Source organism: Salvia hispanica, chromosome 6 (assembly GCF_029641045.1).
Source record: "Salvia hispanica isolate PSC_SH4W2 chromosome 6, Shi_PSC_v1, whole genome shotgun sequence".
Classification (NCBI taxonomy): Eukaryota; Viridiplantae; Streptophyta; class Magnoliopsida; order Lamiales; family Lamiaceae; genus Salvia; species Salvia hispanica.
In genome coordinates, this window is record NC_142697.1 from 36,596,998 (window position 1) to 36,614,093 (window position 17,096).

The window sequence follows — 17,096 nt, forward strand, 5'->3', positions numbered from 1 at the left end:
ACATAGGTTCATTAAATGTGCGTATAGTCATATAGATGCGTTACAAGATCCAGGTAAAGTGCCCAGTGATGATTTTGATTAAACTAAAGGTATCATAATATCATGGAACAATAATATAGACACCACATATATGTGATTGTTGAGGGATTAAATTTAAAATTAATAATAACTTATTTTAATATAAGTAGGAATTCTCTACAAATAATCTAAGACAATACAATGAGGTCCAGAGCCATCATTTTGAAAACTCGATCGGTTAATCGATAACCGACAATATCAATCATCTACTTGGTCTCAGTTAGTAGATTCATGGTGAAGTCGGTTATCAGTTGCACTAATCATTTAATAATTTTTAAATTAATATTACTACTGTTTTTATTAGATTAAATATGTCATTTCGACCTTTTCGGGTGTGGATATCCATTTCGACGTGCCTAATTTGAAGTAACTTTTGCTTTGATTTTATCTTGATTATTCACATGAACTGTTTACTTTGGGGTTGATAAGATTAACAAATTGAGGATTGTCTTTGAAAATCTAAAATATATTACTTGCAATCATTCAAGTTCAATTTTCACTCCATATTTTACCAACGATTAGCACTACAAAGCCTAAAAATTGCGACTGAATAATATTATTTGTGAACCACTTGCGATCATGCAATAATCTTCACTTTATGTCCTATTCCGGCTTTCTTTTACATATATCAAAAAGCTTCAAGGTAAGAAGAAACTTTTCTTCACCAAATGCCCTAGTTTTCAAACCTAAGATTGTTTGTGTTGCTGCGAAATCCCTCTTTTCTCTTTTTCACCAACATATGGACTCTTAGTCATCAAAACCCTCAAAAGACAAGAAAAGCATCTGCTCCTAAATATATATCTCATACTATTTCATTCTCTAGTGTGTGGTTAATTAGTCATCAATTTTGTTTTAGTTTATTTATAAAATCATTCGAAAATCTCTCTTTCACCAACTACCCTTCCCATAGTATCTACACCAAATCATAGATGCTTTCCTTTTTTGGATCACATTTCATACACATAATTATGTATACCCAAGTAAATTGTGGCGGCCAGTAGCAGCAACCGACCTCCTCCGAAAATAAATAAAAAAGTACACAAATTAACTGTTTGTACTATTATTCATGTAAAATGCTGTTTGAAACGTGCATGATTGCTAGTACTAATTAAAGTTGAGATACATGAGAACTAAGCGCCGACTTTGGACATACACCTATAATTTTCACTTTGCACCGAAAATAAATTTTTTACCCATTTTCACTTCTTTGTTCTTTTTTTATGTACGTAGCAGTGTACTAATTAATAATTGTAGGCTGCCTTTTTCAGTCTAAGTGCATATGTGATCTTGGAATTGCACTATCTTGTTTAGTGCCTACAAGTAAGCTTCCCCAGCCTATTAATTTACACACACACCATTGGTTTAGCTGACCTCTTGCATATAATTTTCCCACATATATTGGTCAATTCTATACAATTTTTACCATTTAAACCAAGATACGACAACGGGTTGCACTCTTTACTCTTATGTGAGACACGCAAACACACACAGCTACATTACTATATTAGTCAATTCTATATAATATTACCGGATATTTAGTATTGTGACAATAAGAGTACAATAATGTAAATGATTATAGCTATATCTAACTCATATTGATATTGGTTAGGTATATAACAAAAGTTTGGACAGCTACCCATTAAGCATTATTATAATCGCTAAAAGTACTATTTGACTATGTTGCATTTGAACAATAAGGGTGTCATGAGTAATTACAAACACATTAACCGATTCTTGAATATAGGTACTATTATAATTAATGTAATGAAAATTCAACAAACCTAAATCTTAAAGAACTAGTCTTCACTTATAAAGGTCCCACGCTAGTTACAAAATAATCCGTATATACATTTAAAATATTAAAGATTTGCAGATATAAAATAATAGAACCATATATATATGCACCACTAATAGTTTGTCAGTGATTTAATACCATGGTAGTATCTTCAATGAAAATGTATTGACGACTATCTTTCATTATTACTCTTAGAATTTCTCATAAAGTTTTTATTTCAATCAGCCTCTTTATAAATGTATTAATATTAATCATCTTTTAAAGATATGTAATAATTTTGTGCATATATATGTAGTATATCATAAAGAGGGTGTGTGAGGCGTCATTCATTTATAAAATATTAGTCTTAGGATTAAATTACAGTACAACTCACTTTGAATAAAGAAGCTGCTCTCTCTCTCATAATTACACACCTATAAAGTTACGTGACATGAATTCTATAAGATCCAAAATGATGTGCATGTAAGATATATACCTATATACATACTGTACCCTACATATATTTGGAATCAATGATAGTTAGATTTACATTTAAAGAATACACAAAATAACTTTACTTAACGGACCAATTACGTTTATTTAAATATTCCAACTTTATATGTGTTATAGTATAACTTAATTTTAGCTTGCCATTCCTTGTAGATCTTATATATTCACTACCTAGTACCCCCATTAACCATCTTCAATAACCCAACAACTCTTTGTAAGTTCTCTTTGCGATTATTGTAGTACTTTTAGGTTCTTCACCATTCACCGACTGTAGTACTTATATGAAACCTAAAAGTACCATTCACCGACTTTTAGCCACGGATGGCGCCGCGGTGCGTTCCCAGCTAACATGGATAGTTGCGACTGCCATGAATGTGGCGCCACTACGGATGACCTTACATATATCTTCACTATCCTGCGTTCCCAGCTAACATGGATAGTTGCGACTGCCATGAATGTGGCGCCACTACGGATGACCTTACATATATCTTCACTATCCTATTAGTCTATATGTTTTTATGTAAATAAATAACTCAAATTACTAAAGTTAGTGAGCAGGAGTTCAATAAATCATCGGACAAGTATTTGCCATAAAATTGTAAAACAACAACTAACAACAAAAGAACCAATCCAATAGACACTCCGAGTAATGCCATAAGCACTAAAGTAAGAAACAAAGTAACACTGTAAAAGAAAACAAACAAAACCCCTACCTTACATATCTTATAGATTCAGTACGTGCCCCATTCTCTTCCATATTATTTCACTACTCCATCACCTTATACCCTTCTATATTAATTAATCAACCTTTATTTATCGAAATTAAGTAATTACTTATTTTAGTCATATAATTGCATTTATTCAATCATGTTAACGTCTATTTCCAGCAGCGTTTTAGCTGGCTTCACAAGTAAACCTAGTCAATTTATATTCATAAAATACATCATAACACATATACTAAACCTCGCCTCAAGAAATTGACACGAACTCGTCAAAAATGATAAAGAGATCAAACACCAGACTGAATCACAAAATCCCAAAGGAATCCATGCTAGTGAGAAATTTTTCCACTAAAATAAATCTGAAAAAAAATATACAAAAATAAAAACTACATGGGCAGATAGTCCATTAAATTAAATATAATTACCAAAGCACAGGGCTTGTTCGTATCTAGGTGACTAGTCAGATCTAATCCGAGTCCGATCTCAGGAGCCGGCCGGAGCCAAGCTGAGCTGCAAATCCACCCCAAACCCATCATGAAAGCCCGGCCCATCTTCAACCCTCGAGAATCTACTCAGAGACGGCCCATCAAGCCTCCCTCCGTGGGCCCTCATGGGCTTCTGCTGCTGCCCGTGGCTCGGCTCTCCTCTCGGAGCGGGGAAGACGCAGCCGTGCGACACCTGGAAGGGCTGCGCCACCACCGCCGGGCGCGGCACGTAGACCCACGACGGCGCGGCGAGCAGGTGCGGCGGCGGCGCGAAGGCGGAGACCATGGGGTTGCGCATGTAGGAGGAGGCGGCGTTGCGGCTGGCTTGCAGCTGCGCGCGCTTGAGCTGCTGCCGCTCCTTCTTGTGGGCGTTCTGGTGGCCGCCGAGGGCCTGCGAGTTCGCGAATTCGCGGCAGCAATACTGGCACTCGTACTTCCGCCCGTCGGAGGCCGGGAAATCACCGGACTCCGGCGAAGTAGACGGCGATTTGGAGGTGTTCTCTTCTTGGTCTTCTATCATCATGTTGAAGCCGAATAGCTTTAAGGGGCCATTGTTGCATGCTTTGTTTTGGTAGTCTATCTCTGCCATATATGCTACTGCTAAATCACACACACAACACAGATGGATATATATGACTATGAATATGAATATGATGACGTGTGATTTTTACTATTTTTAGTGAGAGAAAGTGAGACAGAAAGGAGTGTTGTTCAACTTCAACTTCAAGGGAGTTGTTGCTGCATATTTGCTGCTATTTATACAAGTTTAAAAAGGTATACATGAAATTGTAAAGAGAGAGAGAGATAGTTGCGGACATCCCAAGAGGAGGAAAGAAAAGGTGAGAAGGGAATTGAGAAGAAGAGCTAAAAATACATATGGGGACCCACTGAATTGATCTTGTCTTTTGATCATCATTCATATATTCATACTCATTTTTCCTCCCACTTTCCATTGTCTTCGGAAGTTCCTAGATTGCCCCTTGCAAACATTCTTTCATGTGATTTTAACTTTTATTATAAAAATTGAGAGAGAGAAAGATGCATCATGTCATGTGAGGATTGTAGGGTTGTTGAACTAAGAAATGATTAAGGGGTTGCCCCTTGTTCTTGAAAAACAGAATGTCTTGCTTTCTTGTTTACTACTTGTACATTCACTTCATAATCATCAATCATCATTTAATACTACTATCAAACAGCTAGCTACCAAAGATATTTAGCTTGTTCCTCTTAAAATTAACCTCACATGTAAATAAATGATAAGTCACTTTGTAATTCTACTAAAGTGAATTATAGTAGTATAAGTAAATAAGAGGAGGATGGGGTGTCTGTAGATCGGGAATCAAACAAATGCATATGCATCCCAGTAATGTAACGTGTTCCCCAAAATGATAAGAATACTACTTTTGCAACCATGAAAATGGCATACTCTATTCATATCATGTACTGTCTTTGCATAGGTTGTCAGAGAATCAAACAACACATAAATGTGGTAATGTGCGCTTTGTAAGTGCCCTTTTCAATCGACTGCTCAAACACCAATTAAACTAACCTAAACACCAATTAAACTAACCTATGTTTATGGTATATATAGGGAGAAGTTCTAATGGGAATCTTTGATTCTTTTCTCAATGTGAGAACATGTGAATATTTTTAATCAAGGTGTACTGTAAATATCTATGGTGTGCATTTTTTTTTACTCAAGTATAACCAATTTAGTGTTTTAGTGCTTTTGATAGCTTAACTTTATAGACGTTTGATAATATTCCGATTTTTTAAAATATTAGAGACAGCAAATTTAGTAGCCCCATGGTGTAATCGTGATGCCCATAGCCCATTTCTCACTTCTGTCTTACCTTTAATCGTTGCACAATCATGCACTGTCTCATTGTTGGTATAATGTTTATAAATGGGCATCATCTTGACAAATTTCCGAATTGATTTTCTAATTTCTTTTTGTCGATATAAATATATAGAATAGAAAATGTTTCCATCATAAAACAATTGTGGAATTAGGGTGGTGTATAGAATTTGAACCTGAATTTGTTTCTTAGTTTTGAATTAGACCTTTATATATTTATTGAATAGTAGTAACATTTACTATGTATAGAAATTAATTAAAAATAAAATTGTAGTATAAGTTGAGTTGATATATAAGTAGATGAATCTACATAAATAGCATAAGAAATGAGTGTTCCAAATGGAGCTCCCCCTAAATTAAGGCGTTGAACAGGTCTCCCTCTTCTTGCTTAATTAGCCGACAATAACTACCTAAACATCTCTCCCTCATAAACTCCATTAAAGTCAAATCACCAATCTGTAATGCCCTCATTGGCAAATATGTCTTCCTTTCAAATATCAAAAGTAAAATCACATTATAATTCTATATGCGTTTAAGCTGTAGAACAATTAATCAAATATTATCAAGGCCCACGTGCTGACATCATGTCCCTAGTTATATGATTTAAACTTCTAGCAATTAACATACATAATCAACTCATAAATATATATACTAGTACAACTCATATTATACTTGACCTAGTTACACTCCATGATCTCATTTGTACACCGATATTCTCACATATTCATCTTTAATTATATGTTAAAAAAAACTGCAACATTTAATACTCAATATAATTATAATACCTCGTTGGATATATACACATCTAGAAATTAAGTACATAGCTTGATTCACTCGTGCATAATGATAAAGTTTACAATTATGTTTTCATATTTTGTTTGAATTAGTTCGAGCATAAATGGTTTCAGATCTATCTAAATCTGGACATTTATGTCAAATTCTAAATTTGGATCGAACCAAAACGATAGGTCGATCTCATAATAATATATGTATACGTAGTATAAAGTATAAACAAAGTAGTTTGAAGTATGAGAAAAATAAAATAAAAAATACTAAAAATTAATGAATGGTTATGAGGTGTTAAACAAATAAAGGTGGGGGCCGGTGTGGGGTGGCGACCATTAACTTGTTGTTGATGATGAATTATTGTTTAGGATGTCTGCGTGATTGACGTTCAACTCTATAATTGTTTAAGCTTTGCTTTACATGGGAAAGATCTCCCGAATCTTACTAACTACATCATATGATAGAGAGAGAAATTTAATTATACTTGATTCAAATGAGTTATAATCTTCTAAATTATTTTAAATTAATCAGAGTGGCTTCCAAAGTCTTCACCACAACTCCAACCATGTCCCACCTTTGTCTCCCCCTTTACGTCTATGTAAATCACAACTACTTAATTTATATCTAATTCCCTAACTTGGGTCTAATTCCAGGATTTTACTCACCAATAAAACTTGATTTGGGTCCCACTAGAATATTTAGGTCATGTATCAATCGTATGTGTATTTAATCAGAAAAATAGAATTATGTTTATACATATCAATTGTGAGTATGTATTAAGAAGTACTCGATTCTGTTCTGTCACTTGCCGACTATCTACTTAGTGACAAAAGTTTTGCTTTATTTTTATCCCTTAAAATTAGTTTAAATAAAAACTGCATAAGATGGCACCTATTTTTTCTGAGATTCATGCATCTTTATTCGTGGGCCCAAGTTATTTTTGAACATTGAGACCCTAACGGAACTACAAGTCATAGTGAACTAGGTTTTTGGTAATAGTTTATAATTTATTTAAATAGGTCCTATGATCCTATTAACTGCGATTTAAAAAAATCTTTTATTAATGTGTATCTTTAACACACTCCTGATGATAATTTGGGCACTCGCTTTATAGGGGCTCAACAACTTGGTTTGACAATTCATTAACAAAAGACACTCATAAAATTGAATACAGTACTTAATCCATGAAATTGAACGAGTATTTGTTTAACATAAGTAAGGGGAGTATCTTTTTAAGCCATAACATTTTTGAAGTATTTTCGGAGCCAACCAAGTGATTAAAACTTTTTCTATAAGTAAAGAGGTTCATGAATCACACATAATTCCTCCGTTCCCAAATAATAAGGCAACAACATTTGAAAGTTTATAATAATCGAGATCCATTTTAGAGGACAAATCTTGCAAGTCTTTTAAATTTGTATATATGTTAAATTTATTCCACCTACACATCATACAATATAGTTCTTCCCTTCAACAATAGGAGTCCTATTAATTTTTCCATTTAGTTTTTCCATTTAGTCCATCTATCCATAAAATCTTATTTCACTTTTAGAATAAATGATAAATAAATCTCATATTCCACAAACTCATTTACTCGCATTTTATTATAAAATTAATATATATAAATAGGACTTGCATTCATTATTCTTTTAACTCGTATTTCTAAAACCAGTACTGGAGAAAGGGGCTCCTAAATGTTGACATATGGAGTATCATATAGTAATAGGTGCATACGCAAAATGATATACGAATTTGAGATGCACGTGATAAAAAATCAAAACTTAAAAAAAAAATGTGCTGAAAGCCTAGAGATCAGCAGTATAAGCATAAACAAAGAGGAACAACCATAAAGTGAGTGTTATGTCTAACTTTTGCATTTTAACTCGAATATATGTAGTGATAAATTAATAATGTAAAGCAAAAAACTCCTGATGGGAAACAAGGAAAGAAGGGCAACAAAAATTCACTGACATATTTAAATGAAGCATGCGGCGGTGAAACAACAATGTCAGAAGGGATACATAAATAACATAGTTAAGGTTTGAGAGGAAAAAGAAAGAAAGAAAAGAGATAAGCACATGCTTACCCCATTCTTGTAGGGAAACTACATGTGCTTCTCCATACAATTGGTCTCTTCCTCCTTAGACAAACTCACTAACCCTTTCTACATTCTCCACGTTGAATCCATATATATTACTCCCTTCATCCGTGATTAAGTATCTCACTTTAATGTGGCACATATTTTAAGAAATGTAAATAAAACCGGATGAAAAAAGTTACTGCACTATAAGTCCTACTTTTATATACTAATCTATAATAAAGTATGGGTGAAATGAGTTAACAAAATATGAGGTTCATTTATAAAAAATAGTCAAAAATAAAATAGGAAGAAAAGAAGGCTTAAATACCACCAATCAATTCTTTTAAAAGTTTATTCCTTTATTGTGAAATGATATCTTATATAGATCTTGATAACAATAATTTTATAAATACAACACCCACAACCATTTTTGCTTCATGCACTCCTAGGTATAAGTATTTTTGTAGGTGTAGGTCCACAATTACTGTAGTGTTTATATAAGTGCACATGTATAGTATGAAGTGATTTAATTACCATGTCTAATCCAACTTTTCCAAGCTTGTTGATTAATCAACAAATGTCCTCATCGACTACCAATTAATGGGCTTGTTAATGGTTTTCACCACCTAATACAAAACACTTTAATTTCAAGTGACTTTAATCATGTCTTTAATCTTTCTTGTTGATAGAAGTGATGCCAATACTATCATGTTCTTGAGATTGCCTAAATCTTCAATATGGCCCACTAATTCGTGTTAATCAAGACAATTGAGCCAATGAGAGATCCTTACATGGGTTTAGCACAAGATTATTTCGACATAATCCTTTCACAACATAACATCAACACCATTAATTAACCTTTTCTCATCATCCTTTCTTCTATTTTTTTCTCAGCCATTACTTTGGAAGCATCCAAAAGGATTCCAAATGTGGCTTATTTTTCAAGTTGCAAGCCCCCTTTTTTGGATATGTTCAAAGCATATTTTGAGTTTTGTCCAAACAGTGTGGTATCTTGCTGCAATAATTAATAGTACTACAAGTCTCTTCATGTATTCCAAGCTACACTACCAACCTAATTAATTCATCTGATTAAATAATCAAGATCCATATACAAGTAGTTGGGTTGGGTGGAGTTGCTTTAAAGTCATGTGAAGTGACTCCATATATATATATTTGTACTTTTAAACACACATAAATTTATAATTGTATATACTAATAGTATTAGTACTACTCTAATTAGCTTTGTGTCTTAGGCCAATGTTGCCCCTATAGCTAGGATGTCTAATATAGTTTAAACAATTGGGGGTGGGCTGGTCAATAAATGAGACAAATCAAATGTGATTGGATTTGTTTATAGAGAGTGGACACACTTGGTTAGACGGCAACATAAAAACCCTTGTTACACGATGATTTGAAATACAATAGTTATGAGGCGCAAGCACATGCCACGGGATTAAATATAGTAAGTGTACTTTGGTAGATGGGCATATGATATAATACTAGAATAAAATACACTTGTTAGATGTACTCAAATTCATGAATTTTCGAGTTTTAAGGAAAGAAAAATAATTATTCTAAAAGATGAGCCATAATAGAAAAGCTAAGGTTATCCATTCTCAAAATCAGTTAAGTGGAGTCTTGGCAATTTGAAACTCTAATAAAAACAGAAATTAAGATAATAATTATGCATTGGTTAGATAGATTGGTTTTTTAAATAATGGAGTATTTCAACAAAGCACCTCTTGCCATGTGGACAACTTCTGGTTCTGGTCATTTGTCAGCAATTATATTAACAAAACTCCCAACTTATCCTGCCACGTCGAATATAGGATATACACATCAGCATGATACAATAGTTTTATTTTTTAATTAGGAATTTAGGATGCTTTCACATTAGCATTAGTAGTTTGATTTGAAATCACTAATTAGTGATCTAATTATATTCACAAATGGAGCGGTCGAATTTTTATGGGAATATTATTGACTAGGTATTAGATTAAAAATGTAGTACAATAAAGGCATACATCTATCGACAAATCAACGAATTATAAGATTCAATTTATGCCAAACAATAGAATCTAACTATATATATTATGCATATGCATGTGAACGACTAAGTCTTACCTTGCTAGCTAGAGATAAGAATTATAATATATTTCTACACCTGAAAACATGGTGACCTTACTTCAAGAAAAGAACCTTGGATAAACAAATCCTACAAGATTTTGGAGGCATTTATGATTTGGGCAAATAGAAAAAATACAAGTGGCGTTTAAGTGTCTCGAGATCGACAACAAAATTAAATTAAGTAGATAAAGTTTGGTAACGACAAGAAAAATTTCCCAACCAAAGACTACTGTAGTTTCAAGTGAATTGTTATTTGTGCATTAGGTCATCCCCTAAATTTAAATATTCTTGTTTCAAACCATATATATATAGTACTACATTCTATATTTTAGTGTACTTTGGTGTGTTGAGATGTCTATTATCACATAACCAAAAATGGCATCTTCTGATCTATCCGAATCATCAATAGTTGCATCTCCTTGCAAGTTGAGATTATTCCTTAAAGTATTATTATTGGTTTAGTGTAAGCAAGTCTCCTCAAGACACGCCACTAATTTGGGGTGTTCTACAATATTAGTGACACTTTTGTAAATTCAATATTTACTCGGTATATAAGCACTCTATATATAGATCCAACATTTTTACCTAATACCAAAGTCAAACATTTCAAAACTTTAGAATACATTGAAAATAGGAGTATATGTTTTTGTTAAGGTGCCAAACAACATATCAAAACTGTTTATGAATCGATATTGGTTTGATAGAAATTGATGGTCGATGTATATATATAGTGGCAGATTTAGGGGTGATAGGTTCAGTTGAAGTACCCTCAACCCAAAACATTCACTTTATATTTTTTGTGTTTTTTTTTTTGGATTTTTATTTTATTTTAGCACCTTTTGTCTACCTACACCCCTGGACGTGTATTCATATTATTGGCATCTCTTACCAACTGAGTTGTGTTTCATTGACAATTTTCTACTTTAGCTTTCTCAAGGTTTACTTTCTGCATCTGACATTGTTAGTGATTATTTGAGTATCGTTTGATGGGTCATGAACCGTCTAATGGGAGACTATCCAAGGAGGATCAAACCTTGAAGTGACATGGTATAAACTAGGTGGCAAAGCACACGAACCCTGAAGAGAGAGAGATTTTCAGATAGAAGATTTAATTCCATATCTTCCAACTATGATAGCGAATAAACAGAGGATAAAAACCAATATTTTACAGAGAGCAGATTGGCTACGAAACTCCAACCCTTTGATAAAGATAGTTGATGTCCAGTCACTCACCATTTAACTACACTAAACAAACTTATTTGTCAGTCTGATAAAGGTGAATTAGCTATAAAAAAATTAAAAGATTACTCTACGTGTTGCTCTGATATGCATTGGATCACTTGATATGATCCCCAGTCACTGTATCAATGAACCAGTTCTCACTCCATAAAAGAAAAGAATGATTTGCAAGTAAAGGTAATAGTATATTTTTCAAATTCATGGAAGTAGTATCTGCTCCAACCCATCATCTTTACATAGTTAATAAGAGAAAAGGTTGCACATGAAGAGCCTGCAAAGTATTTCATCTTTATATAGATTCATTTTCCTATAGAAACTGAACTCACCTGTTCCCTTAGACGCCGATACCTAAAAACTCTTCATCCTATAAATTGCTGTTGTTTAAGCCTCTAGTTTGCACTAGACGAAGCAACGTATCTTGTTCTAGTAAAGGAAGATAGGATACTTTATAATCTACTTGTGTAAGGAAAGAGTGTTTAGCAGCAGAAATCTCAGTTCCATATTATCAGCTGTGGAGAGGAAAATATCTCGAGTTTCTCTATGCAAACAGATCATTTGCATGAACCTCTTCAGAAGGGTCATGTAACATAACTCAAAACAGGCATTTCAAAATTGGAACAATGAAGCTCCACAAACACCATACAATTTGTCGTGCCTTATTCAATCTGGATCGGATGGAATTATATTATGGAGTATGAATAAACAACCTCCCGTGCATACTAAGCCCCAAGAATGATAGCATTGTATAATTCACTAAACTTCCTAGGAAAGAATTAGAACTCTCAAACATCATCATTTTCTGCAGTTTATTTATGCAGATTTGGATTTGTGAAATACTCCATATTTCATGCTTACTTGTGCTTATTAAGATATCAATATCACATAGTATTATAAAAATATTAAACTTTGGATTCTGATTTCAACCAATCAAATTCTACCTTCATTAAGACTAATCAAAACTCATTACCTAGCTCATAAGGCAATCGAGAGTTCATCGACATACGCAACTCAGATGTCAAATCAAATCATTTCACTAATCAATTGCACATTCGTATAAACATTTGAAGATGAATTTTAGTAGTTGAGCACCTCAAATTCGCCGCCGACCGTAGATCATGGAACCTCACGGATCTCCACGCCAAAACACAATTTCACCTACAAATCTCATTCAAAATTCAATGAAACTTGTGCCGAGAAAGGGCCGATCGATTTAATCAGTGAATTCCAACTAACCGCACCGATTATAGTAAGAAAGATAAACAAAATCGATTCGCAAAAGCACATTAAACACATACGCACAATCTCGTAACGAGTACTATGATAATTTGTAGAATAACATATGCATTTGGGGAAAATCAGAGTCTAGCAGCAGCCAGCAAGGAATTACTCGTGACTTTCGAAATACGCGTGATATGATTATGATTGAAAATTCGGATCAAATCATACAAAATTAAATGATTAAAAAATTTAAATTATTGGAAGGGAATTGCGCTATGCGCGTACGTGAAGTATGAGCAGAACTAAGTAGTAGGCCCATACTCATTAAATAATATGAGCTGAGCCCAATCTACAATCACGTTACTTAAGCCCATCTAAAAATATCAACAAATGATGGCAAAATTTTTGTAGACAACAATATATTGCACCAACATACCAGTTGAGGTTTGAAAATAACAGTATAGTTTCTAATCACATCACATTTATAATTGGTATACTTCTAGAGCTGTTATGCTGTGAATAAATAATAACGGTGAATATTCTTTTTTTCTTGGTACAAAGTTGCGGGTAGACGTCACCAAACCGAACAGCCCCGTCCGAACCGGCCTAGAATCGTCACCGGCGGTTCAGAACCGTGAACCGGAACCGTGGTGGCGGTTCGGAACCGGATAGGAGTCGGCGGTTTATGCGGGCCGGTTCAGGTTCGCGAAAAATCAAGAACCGTAACCGCCGGTTCGCCGGAAACCGGCGGTTCCGGTAGCTTTTCAGGGTTTAGGGTATAGGCATGCAGGCGTAGGGTGTAGAAACCGCCGGTTTCTGTCAGAAACCGTTTACCTCAAGTCCTTTTCCTTTATTTCTTTTTTTTTTCAATTTGTTTCAACTTTAAAATATACAAATACAATTACATCCTTAGGGGTGAAGAGTCAAATGGTTTGGCACTTCCGCCTGAAGGGGAAGAGTTTATAGAATTTTGAATCAGAGTTCTATTTTTCTTCATCCTTCGCCATAATAATATCTCGAGGTTTGCAGCGATAACTTGGTATATCTACTATACGCCCATTCACTAAAATATGTCTATGGTTAACTAATTGGCGGGCTGCGGGAATAGTCGAAGCCATACCCAATCGAAAAAGGATGTTATCCAAACGCATTTCAAGTAATTGTAGTAAAACTTGACCTGTTGACCCCTTGGCTTTTCCAGCGATATGAACATATTTAAGTAATTGTCGTTCTGTAAGACCATAATGAAAACGCAATTTTTGTTTTTCTTCTAGGCGAATACGATATTGAGATTTTTTCCCGGAACGCGATTGGTTTCTAAAATCACTCCCGGCTTTAGGCCTTTTATTAGTTAGTCCTGGTAAAGCCCCCAGGCGACGTATTTTTTTGAAACGAGGTCCCCGGTAACGCGACATAAAATAAAGACTCCTTAATTCTTATTTAGAATTCATTTCATTTTTTTTTTATTTTACAGAATAAATCTAAACTCAAACTGAACTAAATGAAGCGAAGTTTGCTGAAGTAGTGTACTTGTACTATTACAATACAGAAGAATTAGATAAATTGGATAAATAGTCAAACTTTCTATTATTATATATATATAAGAATATATAAGATCCTTTTCCTGTTATAGTCATGCGTTCCCCCTATAACTTAATAAATTCATGGATATTGGAAAGAGGGGAAGACACTTTTCAATATTCTTTGATTTCAAAGGAAGATTCTCCATTTTTCAAAAATGGAATCAAAAAATGAAAAATAGAAAAAGCCGGCTATCGGAATCGAACCGATGACCATCGCATTACAAATGCGATGCTCTAACCTCTGAGCTAAGCGGGCCCATATTATAGTAATAGAAATTTTCTATGCATAGGAATTCAAGACATTATTACTATAAGTATAGTGTCTCTAGAAATATAGAAAAGAATAGAATCCACAATTACCAATAAATATTGGATATTATAGAACATAACGATATCTATAGCGATATAAAATTTTGGATTTCTTTATCACAATTTTAAATTCGAATAAAATAATATTGGATGGTCAAACTTTTTTTATTTTGAATTCACATGATATTTGAAATTATTTTTGTTACACTTCTCCCTTTTCTATCCTACAAAATTTCTCTCTATTTCTTCCTAATTTGTTTGATTAATTATAACTAATCAAACATTCCTCAGCTTTCATTCGTAAAAGGGGAAGTTAAGAAAAAAAAAAAAAGAATCGACCCTTTAAGTATCCCAATTGCATGGCAAAAAAGGCACGAAGAGAAAGATATATAAAGGATATATATCAATCTATATTGAATTGCCGATACATAAATGATAAAATTGAATTTGATTCAATCAAATATGGATTTCCTATAGGTAAGTAAAAAATACTTTTTCGAGATAGTAATCGTTATCTAATAAATTCAAAGGTTCCAGTATAAATGAAAGAAAAAGGGAATAATATTCTAATAAAATTTGAATCTCAAAACAAAAGACAAAAAGAAGGGGGATATGGCGAAATCGGTAGACGCTACGGACTTAATTAGATTGAGCCTTGGTATGGAAACTTACTAAGTGATAACTTTCAAATTCAGAGAAACCCCAGAATTAATAAAAATGGGCAATCCTGAGCCAAATCCTTTTTTCTCAAACAAAACAAAGGTTCAAAAAACGAAAAACAAGGGATAGGTGCAGAGACTCAATGGAAGCTGTTCTAACAAATGGAGTTGACTGCGCCGGTAGAGGAATTTTTCCACAGAAACTTTAGAAAGGATGAAGGATAAACGCACCTATTGAATACTATATCAAATGATTAATAATGACTAATGTTGACCCCAATCTGTTTTTTAATATGAAAATGGAAAAATCGATGTGAATTTATTTCCTGTTGAAGAATAAATCGAATATTCATCAACTCATTCACTCCATAGTTCGATAGATCTTTTAAAGAACTTATTAATCCGACGAGAATAAAGATAGAGTCCCATTCTACATGTCAATACCGGCAACAATGAAATTTATAGTAAGAGGAAAATCCGTCGACTTTAAAAATCGTGAGGGTTCAAGTCCCTCTATCCCCAAAAAGCCTATTTGACCCCTAAAATATTTACCCTACCCCCCCTTTTCGTTAGGGGTTCCAAATTCCCTTATCTTTCGGATTCTTTGACAAAAGCATTTGGGTGTAAATGACTTTTTATTATCACACGTGATATAGAAGACACATTGCAAATGAAGCAAGGAATGCCGAATGAATACCATTGATTGAAATTACAGGACTTGGAGAAACTTTGTAACCCCCCGTGTCCCTTTAATTGACATCACCTCCAGCCATCTACTAAAATGAGGGTGGGATGCTACATTGGAAATGGTCGGGATAGCTCAGCTGGTAGAGCTGAGGACTGAAAATCCTCGTGTCACCAGTTCAAATCTGGTTCCTGACACATGGTTTCATTTTTTTTTAATCTTTCTTTTATAAATATAAAGTAATTGATATGAAGCGAGATACTTATTGATTTCGAATATGGATCATAATCCATACTTTTCTTTTATCTATCTTGGCGAGATATACCCCATCTATAAAATACTCTAAAATAGATGGGAAAGGTTTCTTAAATAAATAAAATGAAATTTTATTTTCTCTTTTTTCTATCATTTACAATACAAATAAATTGAATTTGATACCCTTCCATTTCTTGGTATTTTCGTTCCTATTCAATTTCTTAATTCGGCTCATACGAAATCCAAATAAATCTAAGAATCCCAACGAATTCCTAATTCTACTTTTTTTGCTGGCCTATTCACAATTCCCTAAGCTAATACAAAAGAGACCTCAATTATTCTAGTTAGTTAATCTAGAACGGAAAGTCGAATCCTTGAATCTCTGAAATTTTATAAGTGGAAGTGGCTTTCTTATCATTCAATGAGCATCTTGTATTTCATAAAAATTGGGGGAAATATAATCCTTACGCAAGGGCCATCCTATCCAACTTTCAGGCATTAAAATACGTTTCAAGCGCGGATGATTATCATAAGAGATTCCCAACATATCATAGGATTCTCGTTCTTGAAAATCCACGCTTTTCCAAACCCAGAAAACAGACGGAATTCTAGGATTCCTCCTCGAGGCAAATACTTTTATGCATACCTCTTCTGGTTGATCCACACCATACTCTATTCTGGTAAGATGATACACACTAGCTAACAGTCCACCAGGTGCTACATCATAG

General features: G+C 33.8%; 2 non-coding genes and 1 pseudogene across 2 annotated transcripts; 1 reads left to right on the plus strand and 2 right to left on the minus strand.

The window, feature by feature from the left end:
- Positions 1–3,384: 3,384 nt before the first annotated feature.
- On the minus strand, positions 3,385–4,402 carry LOC125204917 (zinc finger protein GIS3 pseudogene; annotated as a pseudogene).
- A 10,241-nt stretch (positions 4,403–14,643) lies between these two features.
- Positions 14,644–14,716, minus strand: TRNAT-UGU (transfer RNA threonine (anticodon UGU)). Its single transcript has one exon. It is a non-coding gene; the product is annotated as a tRNA-Thr (tRNA).
- A 1,521-nt stretch (positions 14,717–16,237) lies between these two features.
- Positions 16,238–16,310, plus strand: TRNAF-GAA (transfer RNA phenylalanine (anticodon GAA)). The gene has a single exon. It is a non-coding gene; the product is annotated as a tRNA-Phe (tRNA).
- Positions 16,311–17,096: the final 786 nt, after the last annotated feature.